This window comes from Lepidothrix coronata, unplaced genomic scaffold, assembly GCF_001604755.1.
Source record: "Lepidothrix coronata isolate B3197 unplaced genomic scaffold, Lepidothrix_coronata-1.0 Scaffold47, whole genome shotgun sequence".
Taxonomy (NCBI): domain Eukaryota; kingdom Metazoa; phylum Chordata; class Aves; order Passeriformes; family Pipridae; genus Lepidothrix; species Lepidothrix coronata.
In genome coordinates this window covers 2535263-2559248 of record NW_016690227.1, presented here as the reverse complement: position 1 = coordinate 2559248, position 23986 = coordinate 2535263, and the positions used below count along the sequence as shown (strand labels likewise).

Here is a 23986-nt window from a genome sequence, read left to right as displayed (position 1 = left end):
ATTTTATCTTTCATTATTTGTCACCTCCTGCCCAGGCAGCAGTGTGCTAAAGATGAAGGAAAACAGATTAACAGATGAATTCCAAACTGCTGTTAACATTGTCCTGAGTAGGCTGAGATGAGTAAGATCCCTTGGACACCAAAATGCTTACTGAAAATGCAGAAGTGTTGCAATAGCAACCAAATACCCTCTCAGAAGGACTTTATTCCTATAAGCAAAACTCTGTGCTGGCATGGCTATCCACCGTCTGATGAACTTGGCTCTTGTAGTTCAAAAATACAGCAGAGTTTGGTCATGTAGGTATACCTTAACTAAGCAGAAATATCTGCCACTACAGAAATTATTTGCTGCTCAGAATTACTGCATAAACAGTAACATGAAAAAAAAATCTGGAATTCTCTGGCAGTTTCTAGAGGATACCAAGAGTCCACTTAAAAAATCACAAGGAATTTTTGAGCCACAGAGAATCTGCACAAAGATCTGAAATAGGTGCCTGAGTTCACATCAGTTGCTTGCAAAGGACAGATTTTCATATAACCTGATGAATGAAGATTCAACAGTCTTTGGTGAGCAATGGTCTATTATGTAACATCTATGTCATTAATTCCGTAGAAAATACTGACATAAGTTTCCATGCACCTGTACAAATGGTGCAATAGCTGCCCAACAACACCCAAAAAAGGTCTTGCAAGAATAGAAAGAATTGGAGGAGATGTTCATGCATTGTAATGATAGCCATGCATGTAGGAATCCAGCTTTTAGTGAGGAGGAGGAGTATGGAAAAATCAGACTTGGTCTCTGTGCTGGAAGTTTTTCCTTGAGTATTGGATAAAATGTTTACCTCTGTAAATATCAGGTTAAATTTGCTGCTTATTTGAGTCAAACCAGAGGTTAGAATCTCTCAACACTCATGAAAGACCTAAAGCAAAAATCCCTGAGTTTGTTGATACACAATAAAAAGGGAGAAAACATAAGACCTGATTGCTATGGGAGAACATTAACCCAGTTTCAATGTGGGATGTGGAGGCATTTAATGACAATCATAATGTGCAATAATGAGTAAGGTACCCCCTAACTAGGATTGTATCTACAGCTATGCACATGCCACTCACACGTCTCTTATCTCCTCAGCTTTAGGAGGAAATTAATCATCATACCTGAAATACCTGGATATTTGCATAACATAGTGTTCTCTTAATTTGGGTCTCTGTAAAAGGTTCTGGAACACCATGTGATAGCCATTATTAAACTTTCCCAAGTGCTTCAGAGAGAGTAAAGGAGAAAGTATGTAAGTTCATAGAAAAAAAAGGATAAAAGAATGAATATTGTTGGAAAAAAACGTGGTTTCTCAATATGAATATTAGCAACTTTTTCAGCTTTCTTCATGACTTTGAAAAATGTTAGTTCCACAAAGCAGCCTGTAATAGCTATTTAGAGAGAAAGTGACTTTATTTTAATGGTTTTTAAGCAAAACACTGAAAGTATCAACAGTGTGAAGGCATGTATGACAAAATGTTTTTTCTGTGAAATCCAATAAAACACACTGTTACTTTAGTGGCTTTGGAACTTTGTTTTTTATCTTATTGATAAACAGATAAAGATTTGGGCAGATCCATTAAGAGTGTAAGTGGATATGTGCTGCATCCTTGTTCTAGAATAGCTGATATTAAAAATCAACATAAAACTAGAAGGTAGTTCCCATTTTTCTCATATTTAATTGCTTATTTATTAACTTAAAAATCTTTTTTCCTTATTTGCCATTGATTCTCAGTCTTGCTTCCTAATGTTGTTTTCCTCATCTTCTCCAGATTCCCAGCTGTTAATGTTTTGCTGTTGATGTAGTAGACAGAATCTCTCCTCTTTGAAGGTCTCCTGCTCTTCCTGTGGGGTCTGTACAGGAAGACCTATCCAGCAAAGAAAACTCTTAAAGTAATTTTGCCAACTTTGAGCAATCTATTTAAACTAGCAAAAACAATGATTCAGTACCACTTTAAGGCAGATCTTCCTGAATATATTGCAAAGCCTCAGCTGTTTAAATGCATGGAGGATTTTTTTGACCTAAACAAAAACACTAGGTAAATAAAGACTAGCTGGCTCAGTAAAATCACTATTAAAATAAAATCTGTATTTATTAAAAGAACCAATATTTCAGCCTTATTCTTTATTTATACAGTTATAATAGCAAATGGAAAAATACCAAAAGAAATTGAGTAATATTACAGAGTATCAGAGGAATATCACACCTGGATGACCAATATAAACCATAACAGGTAAAGTAGACCAAAATTAAAGATAATATTCTAAGGCTGTACTACTTCATTCAGTATTCAAATGTATGTGTCAGAATGGCGTTTTTCAGCGTTTAACTAGATCTTCTTTTACTTACCTTCTTTTACCCATCACTGCACGTCTTTTTAGGCTGTTATAATGTGGTGACTTCAGCCTGTGTCAGAAAGTTTAATGCTCTGCTACACAGCAGTAACAACACATCCATCTTCATTAGAAATCGCTCTTCTACCTGTCCATTCATAAGGCCTTTTGCTCACTTTTGTACAGAATGGTGACATAAAGAGAAAATCTAAAGGAAATAGGAGAAAAAATGTTGAAAAAAGTGATTCGATTGCAGAGATTTTAAAAACGTCACACTGACTGGTTTGGACAAGTTTGGGCATTAATTTCTGTGGGAGGAAAAGGACTTTGCTTTCCTTCTCCACTTCCTTTTTTGGTGGTTTTTTTTTTTGTCTTCCTTTTACCATTTTGTCATCAAGAATAAATAATCGATAATGAAAAAAAATTACTGAAAAAAACACCTCCAAAACCAATAGGTGCTTTTTTTCCATTTACTTGCAGGAAAGAAAATAAAAACACTATTACAAAAGATTTTTTGGCAAGCAAAATTTAAAACCGAAGATCTGGATAACCAGCTCTTATATGCCTTTACCTTACCAAAGTACTGTCTACATAAGAATTCCAGTCAGGTTTTTTTTTTTAATTTTTATGGAAAGTGTGTAATAATTACTATTCACTAAAGTTATTGTGCCATGGGATTCTTTTCATGTAATAGTAAACTTTTAAGTTTGTATTTGTGGAATTTTGTCCTTTTAATGATCTTTACTTCCATTACAACACTAGATGTGACCAACTTGGTAGCAGACAGATTAGCTCATCAGAAAAAAATGGTTTAGATGATACTGATTCGAGCACTCACAATGTCTTTTAGAGTGAAGGAATAATTATATCCTGTTCTTCCAGAAATCATTATATGTAATTCCAGATGCTTTCTTTCCTGAAAATGTGAACTAGCAAAGGCTTACTAACTATGCAAGTACTCTTCTCTTTCCTTTGTATAGGGGATAAATTTAAGTGCCTGAAGTAAAATAGAAGTAAAATAGACTCTGGAAAAAACCACAGTATCCCACATGAAACAGCATATGCTATCATGTGCTATCTGGTAAATTTAACTCCAAATTGCTAAGTATATAACACAAAAAAAGGAAATATCAAATCCCTTCCAGAAGATTCATTCAGAGTTTTCTCACAGAAGACAATTAAATAACTTTTCAGTTAATAATAAAAAACTCCCATAATTTGGTTGCATTTAAATTGTAACAGTGCATTTAGACATTCCATATGTCCTAGATAGTTCCGTCCATCAACATCTTTCTGTCTCATCCTAAAGAGAAGACTGTATTTTTAACCCAGAGATTAAATAAATGTGTGGCAGCATGACATAGAAATAACACAAGTCTAATACAAGTCAACGATGTATATTGTTTATTTAATTAATTAACATTTTGACTCACAAATCAACATCATCTGAACCGAGATAATAATGCAAAACACATTAGTACAAACAGCAGGAGTTCTTAACTTGACAGCTCCAAAGGGTTGATTGCAAGCAACAGCATTTAGGTGACTTTGGAAAATTATTTATGTGATTTAGAAATGCAAAATAAACATTTTTAACTATTACTATAAATGCACCATTGTGTGCCAGGATATTTTATGATATGGTTAGATATATGTCAGTGTCATATGCAAGCAGCTTCAAATATTTTAAAAGTGTAAATTTCTTTAATATAATAATATAAATTGATTAGAAAACTCCTTTTTATTGCACAGAAAATGCATTAGAATAATATATTAAAAGTGAGAATAAGCTTTATGTTTTCCCCTTATTAGAAAACAAAACCACACTGTCATCTTTACTGCGATACCTATAGGCAGAACATGTGAATATGCTGCTAGTGAACTGTGTAAAATTAAAATCTCACTTTTCTCTGTGTAAATTGTGTTCCTTCCTGCAATAAATCATCAGCACAGCACCAATTTAAATTTTCTTTCTAATGGGAAAATTGAAGACTAAAAATGATGGTCTGAGTGTTCCCCTCACCCTTCACATATCGGATGAATGCATATTTGAGAAACAAAAGCCACAGGCAACTTAATTACATACTTAAGAGGTAGCAAGTAGGAAGTGCAAAGACAATGGGCCAAAGTCTGCCAGCAGGTTGCCCAGTTTCTTGATAGGAATGGCTCCAAATCTGGAAAACGCTATGCCAGAGGGTAAGTATTGCATCCAGTGAGGTTTTGGAAGGTGAGGGAGCAACCTCATTGCATGAGTTTGTTACAATTTCCTGACGTACCTGGTTGCAGCCCATTCAAAATAATAAACAAGGTACCTAGTAAGCCATGAATTTTGCAGTGCATAATACAAATCAACTTAGAGATGGATTTAATTGCACATTCATTTCAAACTAGATAATCTCTGCTTTAAATAAGTAATGAATCAAGCCATTTAAATAGACAGAATTAAATAATGTCATTAAATTGTAACTTTTTTATTTAATTTAATAGAATATTCTGACAAAAACAATTTAAAATAAATATATATCACTCACCTTTGCCAGTTGAATTATATTCTTGGAGTTAATTTTTTATGTGTTCATGAATTCACAATAATTTCCCTCATTTTCTTTATTTAACTTTACAAATGATTTAACATGGCAAAGAAAGAGGTTGATGAACCAATACATGAGGTCAGTGAGTTGGGTCCAGATGATTTACTACTAAGTGATTATGAAGTGCTGGAAGAAGCAAAGATGAACTGTAGTGGTTCCCAAAGCAAAAATAACTTTTATGAAGGTGAACATGAGTCATAGGATTTGGAAAAGAAGAAAACAGAATTATGTGCCCCCACCTACTGCAAGTAATTTAACCAATTTTCAACACTTAGTACAACATTTCTGCAAGCGTATTTTTAGAGGATTTTTTCTCTTGAGACACCTGTCTAAGCTTTCCTTGTTGCAAAGCTGAACTAGAACTATTAAGCCACTGTAACACTATACTTATAGAAAATCTGTCAGGAAAAGGGACATTTAACCTTTAAGGAAAACCTGCATTTACAAGAGCACAAGAATTTCTTACAGACCTATAACGAGGTACCATGACAGTGGACCAAGAAAGGCAAAGCAAGCAACCTTATTTTCCTTCACATCTAGATAACAGGTTAACTGTCTTAAACTGAACGGAAGACTTGATCACTAGATTTTAGTGGGAATACTTGTCCAATAAATATTGAGTATAGGTGAAGCACCCTGGCTTAATATCCTGGAGTGCATAATCCAAGCCCAAGAAAAGAGATGAACTGACAAATGATGGAGTGAGTTCTACACCATCATGCACACAACTATCAAAATCCATGAAGAGTCCATTGACATCGAAAACAGGAACAGTCTCTGCTATGGTTAGTGTCAGAGTGAAAATACAATTAAGGTTGTGTTGGGAAAGGAGTCTACTGAAAAATTCTGTGGAATACAAACATGTGTCCTGTTCTGGAGGAAATGGAGATGCACTTCAGGTACCTCAGGCCCTGCTTCTAGTTTCCTTCTAATGCTTCTACTCATATACAAGGCTACAATGAAATAGTAAAAGAGCAGATGGAATATTACACATATTTTCTTACTTCGCTGTTTTACTAGTCTTCTTTTATAGCAAAACAATTTCACTAGCAATTTCACTAGTCCTCCTACATAGCCATTTCTTTTCTTTTCTTAAATGAGGTGTTATTAAATAGGAACCTGTAAGCAGAATCACTTTGCTCTTCTGTGTTAGCTGACAAGGAGTATGACATAGAAGTCATGAGATCAGTGTATACAGGCAAAATGACTGGATTACTTTTGTGCTCCTTACTGTCTTTTGAAGAAAAGTGCGTGTTTCTGTCTAGGGTAGGAAATTGTGATAAATAGAAATTACTTGCTAAAATATTCGAGTAGCTGTCATAGATGAGAATGGATAAATGACAACCTGTAGCAGATCTGGATACTGGATTCTGTTTAAGAATCAACAAGTTCAGTGTTTCTACCCTGCTTGATTATACCACACACTCGCTCCCTCACTCACTTGTCCTTTATACTGTTTTGTCAAATACAGTAATGTAGCAAACTGACTTTTGGCCATCAGGGACAATTTGTTGCTTACGGATAAAACAGACAATTGTGTACTTACTTAAGCTTAATTAAGCTTTAAAGTTTCTTACACCCATTCCTTATGTCTAGGAACTACGTGTTGTGGAAATTCAGGGGTATAAGCTAAGGTATTGTACCATAACTAATTTACACCTTACAGTTCCTCCATGTGCATTTTTCGCCCATTTAAACTTCAGATGAATGGTTATAGGTGTCCCGTGTCTAAATGTAACTAGGCATGTCACCATAAGAAATCAGGACCATTAAAAAAGTGAGACAAGGCAGAGGCTGAAGTCTGATACAAAACTGATCTCAGCTTTGCAATTAATATGGATGGCGATGGCTTATGTTCAAGTATCATGCTAACTTTAACATGTGGCTGTGGAGTATGCCTTACCTAATTACTCCATAAAGTAAACCAAGGATCAGTTGTATTGTCTTGTCTTGTTTATTTTATATTGGAGGTACTTGCAAGTTAAGACAATTCCACCGTGTTTATGCACAGCATGGAAAATCCTTATAAACAGAGATACACAGTCAATGATCATGTCTTTGCAAATACCAGGAGAGCTAAAACCTGGAAAACTGGAAGATTCAGGGCTCTTGCTAGGATCAGAGTCTGATAACATAACCTGGAAATATTATATTGTACTGAAGGTACTCTGCCCCTAATCCTGCAAAATTTAGCACAATTATGCCCAACTCTCAGTTTCTGGATCTAGACCTCAACTAACTAGGTTTTCTCATCAAATATTCTGTCTACTTAACTACTTAATGAGACTGTTTTACATAGGCATATCACAGAATCATGCTCCTAAACAGGAAAATGAAAATATATTTTCCTCAACATTTCATCACCTGTGCAATATAAATTCATCTCAGAATATGCATACACATATTTGCTTTTAATATCTACATTCTGGTAGAGGGAAAAATATTTTCGTGCAAGATTTCAGATATCTTTCTTCCATTTTCAGGAAAGAATCATGTGACTGTTGGTATGATAATGACTTCCCTAGATGTGGTTGTATAAGTTACAAAGTACCAAATGGGGAAACAATGTACTTTTCTTACTAATTGTTGCTCACCAGTTCTCTTTATGTTCATTGCTATATCCTCGTTGCGTCCACCACCTGCTGCCAAGAGAGTTTTCTTTTAGTCTATCAGGCTATATAAAACTATACAAGTGTTTGCTTGTTTTACTGCTTCCTATGCACACTATTGAAGGCAAAAAAAAGTATTGTCCTGATGAATAATTTGGTTAATCAGCTTGCATTTCTGCAACTTAGATTACCTAAGAGTAAAGAAAAGCAAGGAAATTACATTAAACTCTTTCCATATACTCTTGCCTTAGAATCTTCAGAACATGCTAAAATCAATGATATCTACATACCAGACACTTTTATTTAAAAAAATCCTGACCAGTACACCCTCTTTTAGAAAAGAAATACTTAATAATTTTACTAAATCATTTACAAGAAGGAAAGGAAATACAATAGAAGAGCATCAAGGTTCTTTCAGAAAACAAACCATAGAAAGCTATTGTTAACTGGTGCAATGTACCATATATCTGCTGGCTCTTGGGTATAATAGAGAAATAACAGGACTGTAACCAAGAGAGAGTTTCAAAGAAATCTTCTATTGCAACATGTATGTTGTTGATAATGTTATTTTATCTTGTTAAGGTGTAGGATTCACAGTTACAGTGAGATATAGAAATATAAAAGTTTTCTGCCTTAGCATTGCTGAGTTTTTGTGGTCTCAATTTCATTCTGGAATTTCTGCCCAAGCTTTTCCTTTTTACCCCATAACCATCCTTATTTTTTGCATGGTTTGGCTGAAAAATGCAAAAAGTATACTATACTAATATAAACTGTGCTTCTATTTCATATTAACTATTATGAATACTTTATATCAGGAATTAATGCACGAAATAATGGGGGGTGTTTGTTGATGAGAAATCCAACATGACCTGGTAAAGTGCACTTGCAGCCCAGAAAGCCAACTGTGTCCTGGGCTGTATAAAAAGAAGTGTGTCCAGCAGGTCAAGCTAGAGAGGGACTTTTTACAAGTGCCTCTAGCGATAGGACAGGGGTAAAGGCTTTGAACTGAATGAGTGTAGTTTTAGGTTAGATAGCAGGAAGAAATTCTTTATTGTAAGGGTGGTAAGCCACTGGAACAGGTTGCCCAGAGAAGTTGTGGATGTCCCACCCCTGGAAGTCTTCCAGGCCAGGTTGGATTGTGCTTTGAGCCATGACAGGGGGGTGTTTATGATTTCATGATTCTAATAAATTAAAAAAAAACAACTAAGCAGTACCTTTTTCCTCATTTTTATATGTATCATGAGGGACTGTTTTGTACAAGAGAAAAAAAGTGTAACCACTTCAGTGACACAGGCATGAATTCAAAAAAGCAGTAGATACAAAACTGTTGTATGTTATATCCCAAGTCTAGCAAAATATTGATGATAATTTACTTATTTTTTCTTTTTTTGTCTTGTTAATATTTTCCTTTTTTGAGGTGAAAATTCTTGAGTTACATATGTGAATATGTGTCTTACGTATTCTCTGTAAATAAAAAATAGTTTTCTTTATTTATTCATAATTTAAGCAAATACTGACATTAAAGACAGGACAAAATATTGTCCTGAGAACTTTGAAAAGAATTGTTTCTTCAGCAGAGAAACACTCATAATTGTTACTGTCATTTTTCTCATAAAAGCAAGATGATATTTCAATTTTTTTTGTTTATACTTTGAGTATATTTTAGAAAAGTAAATCATTGTAAATTACGTAATCTGTGTCTGAGCTATGAACCCTTGGGGGCTGGGACAACAGAATAGAGGAATATTGCTATGAGCTTGTCCTATTCTGTTTTTCCTTAGATGACAGTTGGAGATACTGGCCTAAATGGATTTTAGGTCTGATTTAGCATAGCCATTCTTAATTTTTTTTAATTCCTGCATGTTCAGAACACACCATCTCTCCCACCCCTCTCTGCAGCTCTCCACATCCTCACTTCTCGTTTTAGTCTATATAAGAAAACAAATTGGGTGAGTTATCTCTGGAGCCTGAACAGGTAGAAACTAACCCAGTTACATGCAGAGAAATCCCTGTTTTCTTAGCAGAAAAAATGTTCCTAATGCAAATATGAAGGGTTTGTAGACTTAGGTCTTATTTTCAAGGATTTGATTTATCCAGAAATAACTACTTAAGATTCTGTGATTTTTACTAGGTGACAGACAACTGAACATTAAATCTATAGGTTAGTTCACTACAATCTGCCTCAGGATTTGGCAGTTTATGCAAGTTTTCATAGTCAATGATACTGCAAGCAGTTACCATTTTCACCTTGCTTGTGTTTTGATAGCCTGACATTTGTTCTCTTCAAATACATGAACTATGAGCCTGTCTTGCCACTGTTCTACTTCAGCTTATACCAGTTAAAATGAAGTTTGATACCTCTAATGCACTTGAAAAGTGCTTTCCTATTTACTATCCTCTTGTGCATTATCTTTTCATAAGCATCACAGAACTCCTATTTTCCAAACACCTATGAGGGTTTTTTGTGTCTTTTGCATTGCTTCTAGCTCAATTTTGCTGTTCTTCTCCAGCCATCCATAATTTCACAGCTCAAGGACAGCACCAAAGGAAAGTATGTATTTCTGACCATACAATAGGCAAATTCATACATGAGAAGTAGTGCAGATGAGAGGTGAAAAAAAGCATCATAAATTTTCAGTTTGCCAGTCAAATGTTTATTTCCAAAGCACCATTCGACAATGGTATATGATGTATTTGAGTATGAAACACTTTTGATCTCAAAATGAGGCATATAATTCCTTTATGTTTACTGCTTCAGTAGAAGTACTGTAGTTACATGTAGTTGGCAATTTCCTATCAATCAAAACTTCTGTTTAGTTTCTCTGTTTGTAGAAAAACATCAATTTTGACAAGAAATGTCACTGGGAAATAGTTTTCAATACTAGGCTGAAATTTCTGTTTGTATGTCTAAAAAGATATATTCCATGAGAATGGGGGTTCTTCATTCCTCTTTTTCTTTTTTTTTTTTTCATTTTTCTTTCTTCTCTTGGTTTGTTTTGTTGGTAGATTTTTGTTTATTTTAAGGAATGGGTCACTGAAAAATTAAAATTATAAAAAAATATACAAAAATTATCTAATCCCATTGTGAACTAGAATTGCCAATATTCTCTTATGTTTCATGGGATATAAAAAATTAGTTCTTAGGAAGCTACTAAATTCCAGTTGCAGAATTGGTTATTGTTGTGTCAAGGTGTTGTAAAGAATGACACAAAGCCTGGGGATAAGAGAAACTTTTTCTCCAAAATTTTCATACAAAATGAATTACAGTAGAATTAGTTAAATTAATGGATATCAAATTATTATTGCATCTAAAGATGGATTACAGTAAATATTTTTGTTTAAAAAGACAAGAAAATTTAGCCATTCAACTTATGGCACTTAAGAGAATTCATACGGAAATGCAACAATGGGCACTGATATTCCTTAGTATCCTGAGCAAATATGATTGTACTATTGGTATCACCTTTATATAAACCACAGCCTTAAATAATTAACATACACATTTACTCACATTAGTTTTTCCCTCAGTTTGTCATGAGTGAACAAGAACACAGAATATTTATAATTCTGAATGTTTCAGCAGAAGACAAAATTTGCTTCATATATTATTCCAGATTCTCGAGTTTTTTTGCTAGTAGGCAATGAGGAGAAACCACCAGAGCACATTCCTACTAAACATCTTTTTTGGTCTTGCACTAAACATCTTTTTTGGTCTTGCACCACACTCCAGTGTGAAAAATATCCTGCTGCTTTTTTGCTTGCTCCATCACATACATATTTCTCTTGATTATTCTTTACATTTGCTGATTAAAAGATATCATGGCAGAGCATGTGATCAGGAAGTAAAAAGCAAACTATGTATTCAAATAAATGGTCTAATCTATTCACTTTTACCTGTGAAGACTATCGTTAGCAATTTAAAATCTCAGTATTTATATCACTGATGTAATTTTAAAATAAAATAACTGCAGTATTTTGAACACAATTGCACAGTGTGAGAAGCATGAGCTTGAATTGAAAAGTATTTTTTCCAAACACAAGTACCAAATCAGAGTCACAAACCAGTATTTATCATTTAAATATTCAGTTTTAAAAGATGGGCATTTCTACAAAAAGACATATATACTTAAGCAGTAAATTTAGATTCCAATTCATAAAGATATTTAAACATTCCAATACCGCAAAGTGATTTTAATCTGTTCAGCATAAACTGCTTAAATGTTTAAAACTATTCATATGTTTAATTATCTTGTTGAATTGGGGCACACACTGTAAATCTGAAATACTAATAATTTGGGTTAGTAATGGTTTAGAATTTGTAGAACATCATTAGATGTTTTTAACCCAAAAGTCAGCTATGTAGCTTTTTCATGTCAAATTAATGGATTTCAAAATGTTTTTGTAACATATTCTAACACTATCGGAAATCACATATCCTGTCTCCAGGATCTTTTAGGCTCATGAAACCATTTTGAGAAATATCACAAGAAGTGCAGAACATAACTGATCCACCATGCAATTTGAGCACTACTCACTGGCTTTTGGTCTGTGTACATGGATATTCAGTGAGGACAAAATTGAAAGATGCTTTGAATACTAATATTTGCAGATTATCAGGAAAGTCATCTTGTGGAAATGATAACTACCAAGAGCTATTTCAGTAAAGTGACAGGAAACAATAACATCCTATTCACTTGTAAGGCAACCTTCACGAGGAGAAAGATGAAGAGAAGTATATAGCTATAAAATGTCCTGAAAAATAGGACAGCATTTTCATTTGAATTGCCTCTAATGATGATGGAGGATTGACGAAAAGTAGAAAAGGCATGTAAAAATTTTTATTTGGTTAAAATCGTGAGTTGAAAATGTGAGAAATGCTAGACAGCCACATCAAGGTGATTTGGGAACCTCCAGCGAAATCATGTGATTTGCCACAGTAGATTTAAAACTGACGTAATTGATTTAAAAATAATTGCAATGGTAGATTTAAAACATATGTGGCTGACTTAGAAATATTAGAGGGCTGAGCACAATCAAATGATCCATATGACTGGTGTGACCGGAAGACTATCGTTATTGCCCTAATCTTGCTTCTCCATTCATTTTGTGTCAGGGTAAGGCCTATCCATATTTGAAAGATCTATAATTTGCAATGGCTTCAGAGCACTGTCCGTATATAAATAAAGACTCACAATCAGCTCTATTATATTATTTTTAAATGGTTTATTTTGTATTCAGTTGCAAGGCAAAGTAAGATTTTTCCTATGTACACAGCTGCTCTTGCTTCAAATGGAAATTCCACCCTGATTAAAAAAATCAGGCCTTTCACTCCTTACAGGAAAATCATTAAAAATCTGCAATAATATTTTACCTGAAATATATATGTTGAAAGGACTGTGATACTGTGATACAACACTGTTCAAAAACTAGTTATTAAAAAAGTTTTTGATGGCTTAAGCCTCTGTGGAGATTTTTGCAGTACACACAAATCTTTCTCTTTTCCCATATCATGGTTAAAAAAAAATGACTTAAATTTAAAGAACTCAGACTGATTGTTGTAGTTTAACCCCAGCCAGCAACTAAGTCCCACAAGCCACTCATTCAGAGTGGGATGGGGAGAGAATCATAAGAGGGAAGACATGTTGAGATAAAGACACTGTAAAGCAAAAGCTACACATGAAAGCAAAGAAAAACAGGGAATTAATTCACTACTTCCTATGGGTGGGTGAATGTTCAACCATCCCCACAAAAGCAGCTCCATCATGTGTAAGAGTGACTTGGGAAGACAAATGCCATCACTCCAAATATCCCATCCCTTCCTTTTTTTTCTCGCATTTTACACACTGAACATGATGCCATATAGTATGGAATGTCCCTTTGGCCAGTGGGGATCAGCTGTCCCAGCTCTGTCCCCTCCCAGCTCCCTCGCTGGAGGGGTGGGGTGAGAAGCAGAAAAGGCCTTGACTCTTCATAAGTGCTGCTCAGCAGTAATGAAGAAATCCTGGAATTATCAACAATATTCCCAGCACAAATCCGAAACACAGGCCCATGCCATATACTGTGAAGAAAATTAACTCTACCTCAGCCGAAACCAGCACACTAATCTAAATTCTAATAGCTTCAGCCTGATTCTACATACTACCATAGCAACAATTAGTTCATCTTTTATAAGTCAGAAAAATTATTTCACTCAAGCAGTAGTGTACATGTGCTTGGCAGAAAGTACACTTGTGCAAATGATCACAGACAATATGTCCTCAGCAGGTATTGTTCATTAATAGCTGAAGAGGAATACTGCAATTGATATTTTGCCTTTCCGTTTTTCCGTAGTGATTTCAACATGACATCCTCACGCCGTGACCTACCTCTGCTGTTGGCCCCTCTCACCAGCCCCAAGCCACAGTAGAGCAGTTCCAGAAAGTGGATTATGTGTTAGATCTTTTCTCCAGTGTGTCTACCAACAGTGTGGTGGAGAGGTGGAGGTGTTTTACTGCCGTGATCTGTGTAATGTGCAACTACTCCCTGCTGCTCCACTACATCTGTGTATAGATAGCTGAGCCCTCATATCAGCAAAGATTTCCATTGCAAAGGATTCCCCTCTCCAGCTCCTTAGAGAACAGGCTTCCCTCTCACACTGGTATCCTTCACATTAGTTAAAGCTCTTGGAAACTATGAGATAGCCACTATTGTTCACTGCTTATATTTTAGCTGATTATGGGAAACACAATCACACATGAAAAAAATGTTTTTCAATCACTGTACTATGTTATAATCATAAAAATGAACAAAATGGGGATGGAACTAACAAGAGGGTTTATTCCCTTCCAAATGTTTCAAATATTTGAAAGCATAAAGGAGGGTTTTTGCAGAAGGTAAGCTCTAAGGCTTTGTACATGGCCAAAACACTTTCTTTGTGTGGTAAACTGCATCGTTGCCAAAAGCATGACTGAATTTCTTTTCTGCCATGTGCTACTGCTATCAAAACTGTCAGGTTCCAATGGGGAAAAAAAATGCATTCTAAATTCAAAATTCAGAAAAGTCAAAAGCATTTTCACTGGATGTTTTTGTAGCTCTGGTTTCCAGTACTATATTTTTGTTTATAAAATATTAATTTAAAGTTTATGATAGTATTGTCTTTATATCACCAGCTTTTAGTTTTAATTCTCTAGGCTTGTCAAGGGGGCTGATTTAATTTTTCATTTCCTACAGTTCTGTGTGAGTGAATTGTATTAAATGGAATAGCTGTTCTGCATGCAAATCAGAGAAAAAAGATCTGTTAGTTTTGGTGGACTGTTCTCTTAATTTGAAGACACAACCATGCTTGCTGAGTGCTATTGTTGTGCAAAGTGTGGAAGAATAAATTGGTGCAGGTAGCTCGTTTTGCAAGCTACAGACTGAGTTGTAAATTATGCTCCAGGTGGGAGCCTGGGACAAGAGACAGTGAACTGCCAACCTTTTGGATAACAAAGGCCAAAAAGACTAGGGGCATCAGCCAGGTGGATGGACACTGGGAGACTCAGCAGAAGCAGAGGGCCAGGAGGAAAAATGAGACCTGTGCACAGATAGACTGTGAGGATATAAAAGTCCAGAGGTTCCCTTTTTGGGGTCCTCCTAGGAGGCACCAGCTTGAGCTGTTTCTGTGTTACTGCACCATGAATAAATTGATTTATGGGACTAGACACCTAAGACTCTGCTACAGGAAACCTAGGGTTGAACCTATAAGGAAACTTGGTCTGACTGTGTAAGAGAGTGTGTGGGGAGTCAGGCTGGCTCAGTTGGTTCCAGCATGGTGGTAATAATGCCAGTGCTGTCGGTTTGATCCCTGTAGGGGTCATTCACTTATGAGTTGGACTTGATCCTTGTGGGTCCCTTCCAACTCAGAAAATTCTGTGATCACCCATTGTGTCACTGGAGCCTCCCACTCTGAAGGGGCTTTGGTCCCAGTGGTTAAAAGTCTCTGGTATTTGGGATGTGACTGCCAGAGAGAGTCTTGTGAATGGTCAGACTGGGAAGCTTCCTTAACAAAGGATTGAAAATGTCCATTTTGCATGTCTTTTGTTACATTTTTTTATGAAGTGATATCTAATCTTATCTGTTATTTTGGTCAAATTAAAACATGTCTATCACTCTCTGGTTGTTTTTATACAGGAATAATAAAAATAATTCCCACCTGGTATATGTGAGCTAAACCCCTAATATCTTTAAATGACTCTCATCTTGGCATCTCAGAAGATCTTGTCCAACCTTTCAGTATTATCACAGAATATTATTGGCCAGAATATTTTTTCCCTTCAGCAATCTATCGTTGTGAATATGAGGGGGGGAGGAAGGGGGGTGGGGTTGGGATAAAAGGAGTTCTTCACCACAACAAACTATCCCAAAGCTAGACAGTCTGGGAGGATCTTTATACTTAATAGAGAAAAGGGATCTCAGTCACCTAACCTGATCACAGCTGCTAGCTCAGTAGGCTATCCTATTCCTTGTGTGCACATCCCTGAGGAGAAAAGGTGCAGTCATACATCTGTAGCTGCTGTGTAGTCAAAGTTGTCCTCTTTGAAGAAGTTCTGAAAAAGGTTGTCTTCCTAAAGATTTGATGTATGCACAGTTTTATTTCATTTTATCAAACTGCTCTGACTTAGAGATCATATCAAATAACGTTAAAAGTCCAACAAATGAGTAGAAGAATTCTGAAGTGTCTTCAGATTATTTTCCCTTGTGATATCTTACTGCCTTTTCCACAATTATGGTGATCAAGTTGTTTCTACACTGCAAGTGAAGAGTGTGTTTTCTTCTACTATTGCTTAAATCATTTTGGTAGGCCTTTATGATTATAATACAAATTTACTAATCTGTGTGACAGCTCCTGACACCGTGAGATTTGGTGGGACTTGCTTTGTTATTATATTCAGGGTACTGTTTCATGATCCTCCACTCAACAAACTGTCAATCATTGTAAGTAATATATAATTATGTATTGCTTAAAAGAAAGTTTTCTTTATCCTCGAGGTAACATAAAACACAGGTAATTACTAGGGGTATGACATTTTAAATAGAGATGCTGTCTCAGATCCAAAAAATTAAACTGTAAAATAAGTAAAGATAGTAAAATCTAAGCAAAATCAAAACTAGATAGCATTTAAATATCACCAGAGAATAGGTTTAATACCACTGCAGGCAGTGTGTCATGAAGTGAACAAAGCTAAGCAGGCTGTGTTTATCACTTTTCCCATAGGAATAAGGTAGGAAATTTGACACTGCACTGCTTTTATAATGTAGATGATACAACTCTTTCTGTCACTCTAGTGGTGGAAATTAGACACTAATTATTCCAGCAAAATGTCTGTATGAAGTTCAGATGTGGGGTTTGCATAGCTTTGTGTTTCCTGCCCTGATAGTGGCCCTGGCCCTGCCATAGGAGGCATTTTGTTATTGGCAACAGCTGAGAGAAAGTTTCAAGAGACAGAAGCACACAATATACCAACCTCTTCTGTGGCAAAATTAGTGCCCAAAGAAATCTATTATAAGTCATAAAAATTCAAAGGAGTCCTGAGGTTTTTTAAAAAAAGAGGTTTAAGGATGTTCTCCTCAGAGTTGGAGCTGGCTATAGAAAGTAATTGTGCTTACTCCACCTTCAATCTAAACAAAGGGTTAAAAAGCAATGAAAGAGCATCCAGGTTTGGTTTTGCAACATGCGGAATGATATTACCCAGAACACAACATTTTGTGACACATTCCCAGTTGGTCATTTTGGGTAACAGTGGCTTCACTTAATTTTAATTGGCTAACTTTCAGGCATAAATCTGCTGAGACTCATTATACCACTTATAGAGTGAGCAAAGCCCACTCTGAGCTGTTTATTTGAACAGTAGGGATCTCTGCATTAGGCTGAAATGAAGTCTACTCTAGACTCTGCTGACTGAATCTGAGAGCTGCAAAGGGGCCACAGGTGACTTGATAATATGCAGAGAACTGCAATTCAGATATCTTCATTCAGTAAGTCAAGTAGCACTCTCAGCATATGATTATCATAGAATCATAGAAAGGCTTGGGTTGGAAGGGACCTTAAAGATGATCTAGTTTCAACCCCCCTACCATGGGCAGAGACACCTTTCACTAGTCCAGGTTGTTCAGAGCTCCATCCAAACTAGCCTTGAACACATCCAGGGATGTGGCATTCACAGGTTCTCTGGGAAACTGGTTTCAGTGCCTCACCACCCTCACAGTAAAGAATTTCTTCCTGATATCTAATCTAAACCTACTCTCTTTCAGTTTGAAGCCATTCCTCTCTGTCCTGTCACTACATGCCCTTTTAAAAATTCCCTCTCCAGCTTTCTTGTAGGCCCCTTTAGGTACTGGGAGTTCACAATCATATAGATGAAAGGAAAGGGGGGGCAGTGAAGCAGTCTCTGATATACTCCAAGATCTTTCTACAGTTGTATTGGGCTGCTTTCTGCAATAGCCCTGTCCTTTTGCTCCCTAGGGAAGACTAACTTGCCCCACTTTTGTTCACTGAGTGTGCAAGGCTGTGGTCCTTTGCTTTGCTCTCATTGTACTATGCTTGTCTTTCAGCTTCTCCTGCCTCCCAGGGCCCTATTTCCAGCTTATTACATTCTACCCTCAGTTATAATTCTGTTGTCCACCAGCCCATAGTACAGACCTAATATGACTGTGGAGTAAAAATCCATTTCTACAATAATATGTTGACTCATAACATGCAAGTTACACTAGCAGTTATGATTAGGTATTCAGAATAAACTCACACTTCCAACCTCTGTCTTCCAGGAAAAACGAAATTAAGATTTACAAAAATTTCTCACTTAGCAGTTAAGCTCTGTTCTCGTTGACTGTAAGCCACCACTTACAAAAAGAAATGGTGACTTGAATGAATGTCCTAACTCACAGATAGGAAGCCTATCCACGGAAGATTGAATGACAAAGGGAGCACTATTTTGGAGGCAAAATCAATGTATTCAACTATTAGTGAGCTGTGCCAAAGAAGTCATCCTCATGTTTAATTAAATATGCCATTAAGGGCAAGAAATAAGGCATCTTGGAAGGTGTGGACTATGTCCTTTCTTTCTAATCTTTTGGTGTCCTCTCTGAGCTAGGAAAAGAGTGACTCTTGAAACCTGCTGATATGAATACAGGGTTAAAAGTATTGCTTGAACTTGGCCATGGATAAATTTCACCTTTGTGCCTATTGTATTGCCCAGAAAGATGCAAACTCTGCAAACCAGACTCTTTATCTTTTTTTTAATTAATTTAAACTTTTTTCCTTTTATAACAGTGTGTTTTGTTTAGTTGGCTGGGTTTTTTTTGTCTTATTGGAGCAGGCCATTAGATAAAGTAAAAAAACCAAACAAAACTATACCATACCAGTTAATACCCAACCCCACAAGATCTGGAACTACTTATCTGTCAACATTTTATTGAATCTGGTAAGTGCTAGGTTTCCTTGCTTTCCTTTCTCTTACTTTCTTCTTCCCTTTCCTGCCTCAGACCTACTTCTACTTGAATTATGTTGTCTGAGTGATATAGCCTTTTGAGGAATGAGTAAAGTAAGAATTGTGAACTGTGTTTGAAGGCTATGAAAAACACAGCAAAACTATTATCTCTGACTGAAAGCTATTATGAGTTTGTCACCTTTTCTTTTCTAGAGAAGTTGATATCAATTTGCCTCTCTAGCCATTGAGTCTGCAGTGAATAATTCAGATAAATAATTTTGAAATTTGAAGTCATTCAAACTAGTCATCTGCCTACAGTCTTTCTTCTAATTTGGGAACTGGGCCTACATATGTAGCTTAAAAAGATGTTATACCTATTTGTTATTGTAGATCAGAGAGAGCTTTAAGATAAGAGTTAATACAGAAGTTCATCAGAGTTCTTGGCATAACAGTGAACACTGAACACACAATTTCTCCTCTGAACATCTATTTTCAAAATTGCAACTTCTTGAAACAACGTGAAAAACACTGCTTCTGACCTGGTCTCCACATCTTTGAGTATATAAATACAGCTGCATTTCCTTCCATTTTTGCCTAACTCCTTCACCCTTCTCTTTCCACCTTTTTTTCATAAAAATACTATAACAAAGAACAACAAAACTCTTTTAATCTAAAGTCATATTTTAAATTAAATATCATAAAAAAGCATAGTTTAATTTTGTTTTGGTTTTTTTTTCCTTCGGGGTTTACCTATTAGATAACTAGAAGGAAAACTGAAAACTTTTCAGTAACATTAGAATTCTTTCTGAAATGCAGAAAAAAACTTTCAACTGTCATAAAAACTGCCTTTATGTCTGTAAGTGGTAACTTCCTTTCATAGATGAGCCCTAAACTGGTTACCGCTCACTCTACTTAGAGATGGCAGTCAGGCCACACTGCTGTAAGTGTATCTCTCTAAGACACGGTTTATTTCAGGAAGAATCCCTCTAAGTAAGGAGAGGCTGCTTCTCAGTATAGTTAAATTTATATGAAATTTTCCTTTATAAAGAGGAGAACTTCCTAGAAATACCTTGTAATTACTTTTCCAGATGTTTCTGTGTTTGGAAAGAAATTTTGAACCCGAAAAGGATAGGGAAAAAAAGGAAAGGAAAGGAAAGGAAAGGAAAGGAAAGGAAAGGAAAGGAAAGGAAAGGAAAGGAAAGGAAAGGAAAGGAAAGTAAATTTATATGAAATTTTCCTTTATAAAGAGGAGAACTTCCTAGAAATACCTTGTAATTACTTTTCCAGATGTTTCTGTGTTTGGAAAGAAATTATGAACCCGAAAAGGATAGAGAAAAGAAAAGAAAGAAGAAAAGAAAAGAAAAGAAAAGAAAAGAAAAGAAAAGAAAAGAAAAGAAAAGAAGGGAGCAATGAAGATATGGGGGAAAGAGAGCAAGCAGACAAGACACATGCTTTGAAGTGAGTAATAATTTTCTATTGAGTAAGAAGAGGCTAGTATTTTATGAGCAGGGTGAATACTGGCACGGAACAGAGGGTAAGCAGGGATTATAGCATCTTTCTTTCAGCTTGGGGAAATACCTGTTTACTCTGCCCCAGAGTAAATTTCATGTCTCCAAGCTGCCAGACTTTCAGCCATCATATATCCCTAGGCTGCAGATTATGCTTGCTAGAGGAGGTCCTCCTCATGTCATCACTGAAATGATCATTCCTGGCAGACATGGATATTTTCCCTGCAGTGCCTCTGCTCACTCCACAGGAGCAATGCTGGCACTCCTGCGTGCATGATGAAGCAGTCACTCAGTGACAGCTCCTGTGGCTGTCACCCACACCAGTGGTGCCAGGAACAAGGCAGCCCAGTCATGCCAGAGCCCCGTTAGCTTTAGAGGATGCAATGAGGTGCTCCATAAGTTTGACATTACCAAGTCATAGCTGATGGCTTGCTGGTTTGAATGCCATCCCAAAATTGAGCCTCTGGGTGCCCTGGTCGTTGTCCACTAGTGAAACATTTCTGTAGTTCTCACTTCTTTCAGCTCACAAAAAGGACTGTAGGTCAGCTGCATGAAGATTTCAGCCTGTGGGGCAACCTTATAAACTATTAGCAGGGTGAAGAAAACAGTGAAAAAAGCAAAAGCAGCCCTCCAACAACCTATACTTTATTATTTAACTAAATCAGCAGTTCCTGTGCACATCTATAACAAATTCTGTAATGTTAACAAGGACTTAAATGCACCACAAAACAGACTATAAACATTAACACAGTCCTGTTTATAGTTGCTGTGCAATATAACATAAAACTAGAATTAATTATGCCACAGTTCCATTTTGTGTTTAAAGATTGGTTAACAGGTTGCAGTAAAAAAGCCCTAGTGTTTTGATATTTGCTGATATAACAAATGCAATCAGCTGAAAAGTTCTGTTTTTTCTTAACTTACAGGCAAAGTAAAAAGAAATCTGAAAAAACCTCATCATTCAGATGAAAGTAGCACTCAGATGTCAAAGGCAAAGCACTCAGAATTTATTTAGGATAAGCACAGACCCTGGCTTTTCTCTAGAGGAAAAAGAAGCAACAAATATTTCAAAATGTCAGTGTGAGCCATTTCTTCACTTGTAAAAGTCTTATTATGATCATATTGAAGACTACTTGATCCTTCCCCTATGTCAATCAAAGGTCAACCCAAAGCAAGTTTTCTTCCTGTTTCAAGCAAGCTAAGTTTCAGCGGCTTCACTGACTTATCAATCTAAAGAACTCTCTGCTTTCAGTCCAGAAAAAGAGACAGTCATCACTATTTTGTACTTATAAAAATCTAGTTCAGAGCATGAGCAGTTAAAAATAGTCATAGAGAAGAAAGGAAGCAGGGCATTAGGAAGGACTTGTAGCAATACATGCAAGGCAAATATATATAAAAAACCAAACACTTTAAAAGAAACAACAAAAACCAACAACCAATTCAGGAATTCTCTTTTAAGAATAGCTAAGAAAAAATTAATACAGGGATTACAAAACACAAAGTTAAATTTAAAGAGAGAGAATTACATCTTTTGACAAAAATTGTTGACTGAGAGATCTAAAGTCAAATGCCTAAACATGCTGAAGTTCAATGAAGTTAAATGTGTTCATTGTTTTTAAAAATGTTTTTATTCCATTTATCCTTGTCACACACTCACACACACACATAGAAATCAACTTTGCGCTAGTGCTTTATTTTGTTTAGTACAAAATGAGACAGAACTCAAAAGATATCTTTAAAGTACTGTATGATACAGAAACCACCTTATGTTAAATTATATGGCATCATCAGAAATCTATTCTATAGATTTCTGTATTAACATATATTCCCACAGTAGTCAGTAAACACCAAATACTCAGCACTTCTTAATAGATGGTCAGCAAGTCTGACAATCAAGCCCGTTATTCCCATACCTCAAGAGTATAGAGCAAGTCTGGGTCACATTGGAAGGCATTAGATATCATAATTGAATCCCTAGTTTATGGGATTTGTACTGTTCCAGTTAATTATTGGCATCAAGTATTTTTTCTCATGACTACAGGGTTTCTATTATGTTTCTATTTCGAACAGCATCATGAAATTGTGGGATATTTTCTCTTTGTATGGAGTCATAGTGAGCTATTGAACTGTGAAGGAGATGAATGCAGTGATTCATTTGTGATCCACCTGCTCAGCACCTGGGATCAAACCAAACTGCGCCTGTCATTTTAATCTGACAGGAGAGTCATTTGGGCATACCCATACACCTTCTCTGCTTTCCATCAGGTTGATTGCAGGAGGAAGTTCAGGGGTGAGTTGCAAGTGAAAATGCTCTCCGGAGTGGGCACATGTTTGTGAGTGAACCCATACACACATTTATGAGTGAACCCATACTCACATTTATGAGGTAAAAAAAGGTTTCTACCAACATTATATCCCTTTTTTTGAGGCGGAAGTATGTCTCAAATCTCTGCTCAAAAAATGCTCTTTTTCTGGAGTCTGAACGGGGGTTTTGTTGCTATATTTGAGGCTAAGCAAGGCTACTTAGCTGTTTTTGTAGTCATTGCCAGTGAGAATCAGGTATTTTATCTGGTGTGTCTGTACAGTGGTATGAACAGGCCATACATGTCCGTCTGAAGAGAGCCCTGCCATCACTCCTTGAGTGCTCCCCTGGAGAAGTGGATGCTTCTTCCTTCTCCCTTTGGTCAGCCATGGTGTCACTCTTGCTTTCACGCAGTAAACAGTGAAGAGAGACCACACATGCAGTAACTCTTCCAGTGACTCTGCACTGCTCTCTGGCAAGGGTAGAAGCTCATAAGATTCTGGCTCATCTGAAGTTTGTGTTCAATACATGAGAAAGTATAAACAGCTTTGTTTCCCTCCGTCAGTGGCCTGGAAACCCTACAGTTGCATTTACACGGTGAAGGGGAATTTAAATTTGTACCTGCTCAAGAGTGTGACTGAGGAATGATCTGACATGGAGGGCAAGAAAACCCACCTGCTGAAAGCGTTAAATTACCTGGAGGCCGAAATGCCAGGGACAGAACAGATTCCTTACAAATCAGTGAAGTCCCCTTGGTGATGAGATCAGAAATAACCTAAATATTGTCTTTTGACCATCCTGGAATAGGAGGACTCAGAGGCCCAAGCTCAGGGAATGCCTTTAGGCAGCAGAGCTGGGCTGGGGGATAGAGAAAAGGCTGGATGAAGTTGCCCCATACAACCTCTCTCAGAACTCATACTGGCAAAAGTTTATTTAAGTAATTGGCTCATAACACATCTTTGCAGGCTCCTTGTAGAATTGTTCGTGGTCATAATATTTTGTCCAGTACAATGTTTTTGGCTATTTTTTTGGTTTATTTTATTTTATCATTTTATTTTATTTATTTTTAATTATGATTTTATTTTATTATGTTTTGTTTCTAATTAAACACAAACATGTTTAATTATTCTCAAGTGATTCAATCAAAATTCCTGAGCAACGG

At 36.2% G+C, this 23986-nt stretch overlaps 1 long non-coding RNA gene across 1 annotated transcript in view; it reads right to left on the bottom strand.

Moving 5' to 3' along the window:
- Window positions 1–1724: 1724 nt before the first annotated feature.
- Window positions 1725–23986, bottom strand: part of LOC108497359 — a 37246-nt gene continuing 14984 nt past the window's right edge. The window contains exons 3-4 of the long non-coding RNA XR_001874774.1: window positions 2387–2578; window positions 1725–1904 (exon numbers count right to left, since the gene is read on the bottom strand). This is a non-coding gene — a long non-coding RNA (uncharacterized LOC108497359). The remainder of the gene's footprint in view (window positions 1905–2386; window positions 2579–23986) is intronic.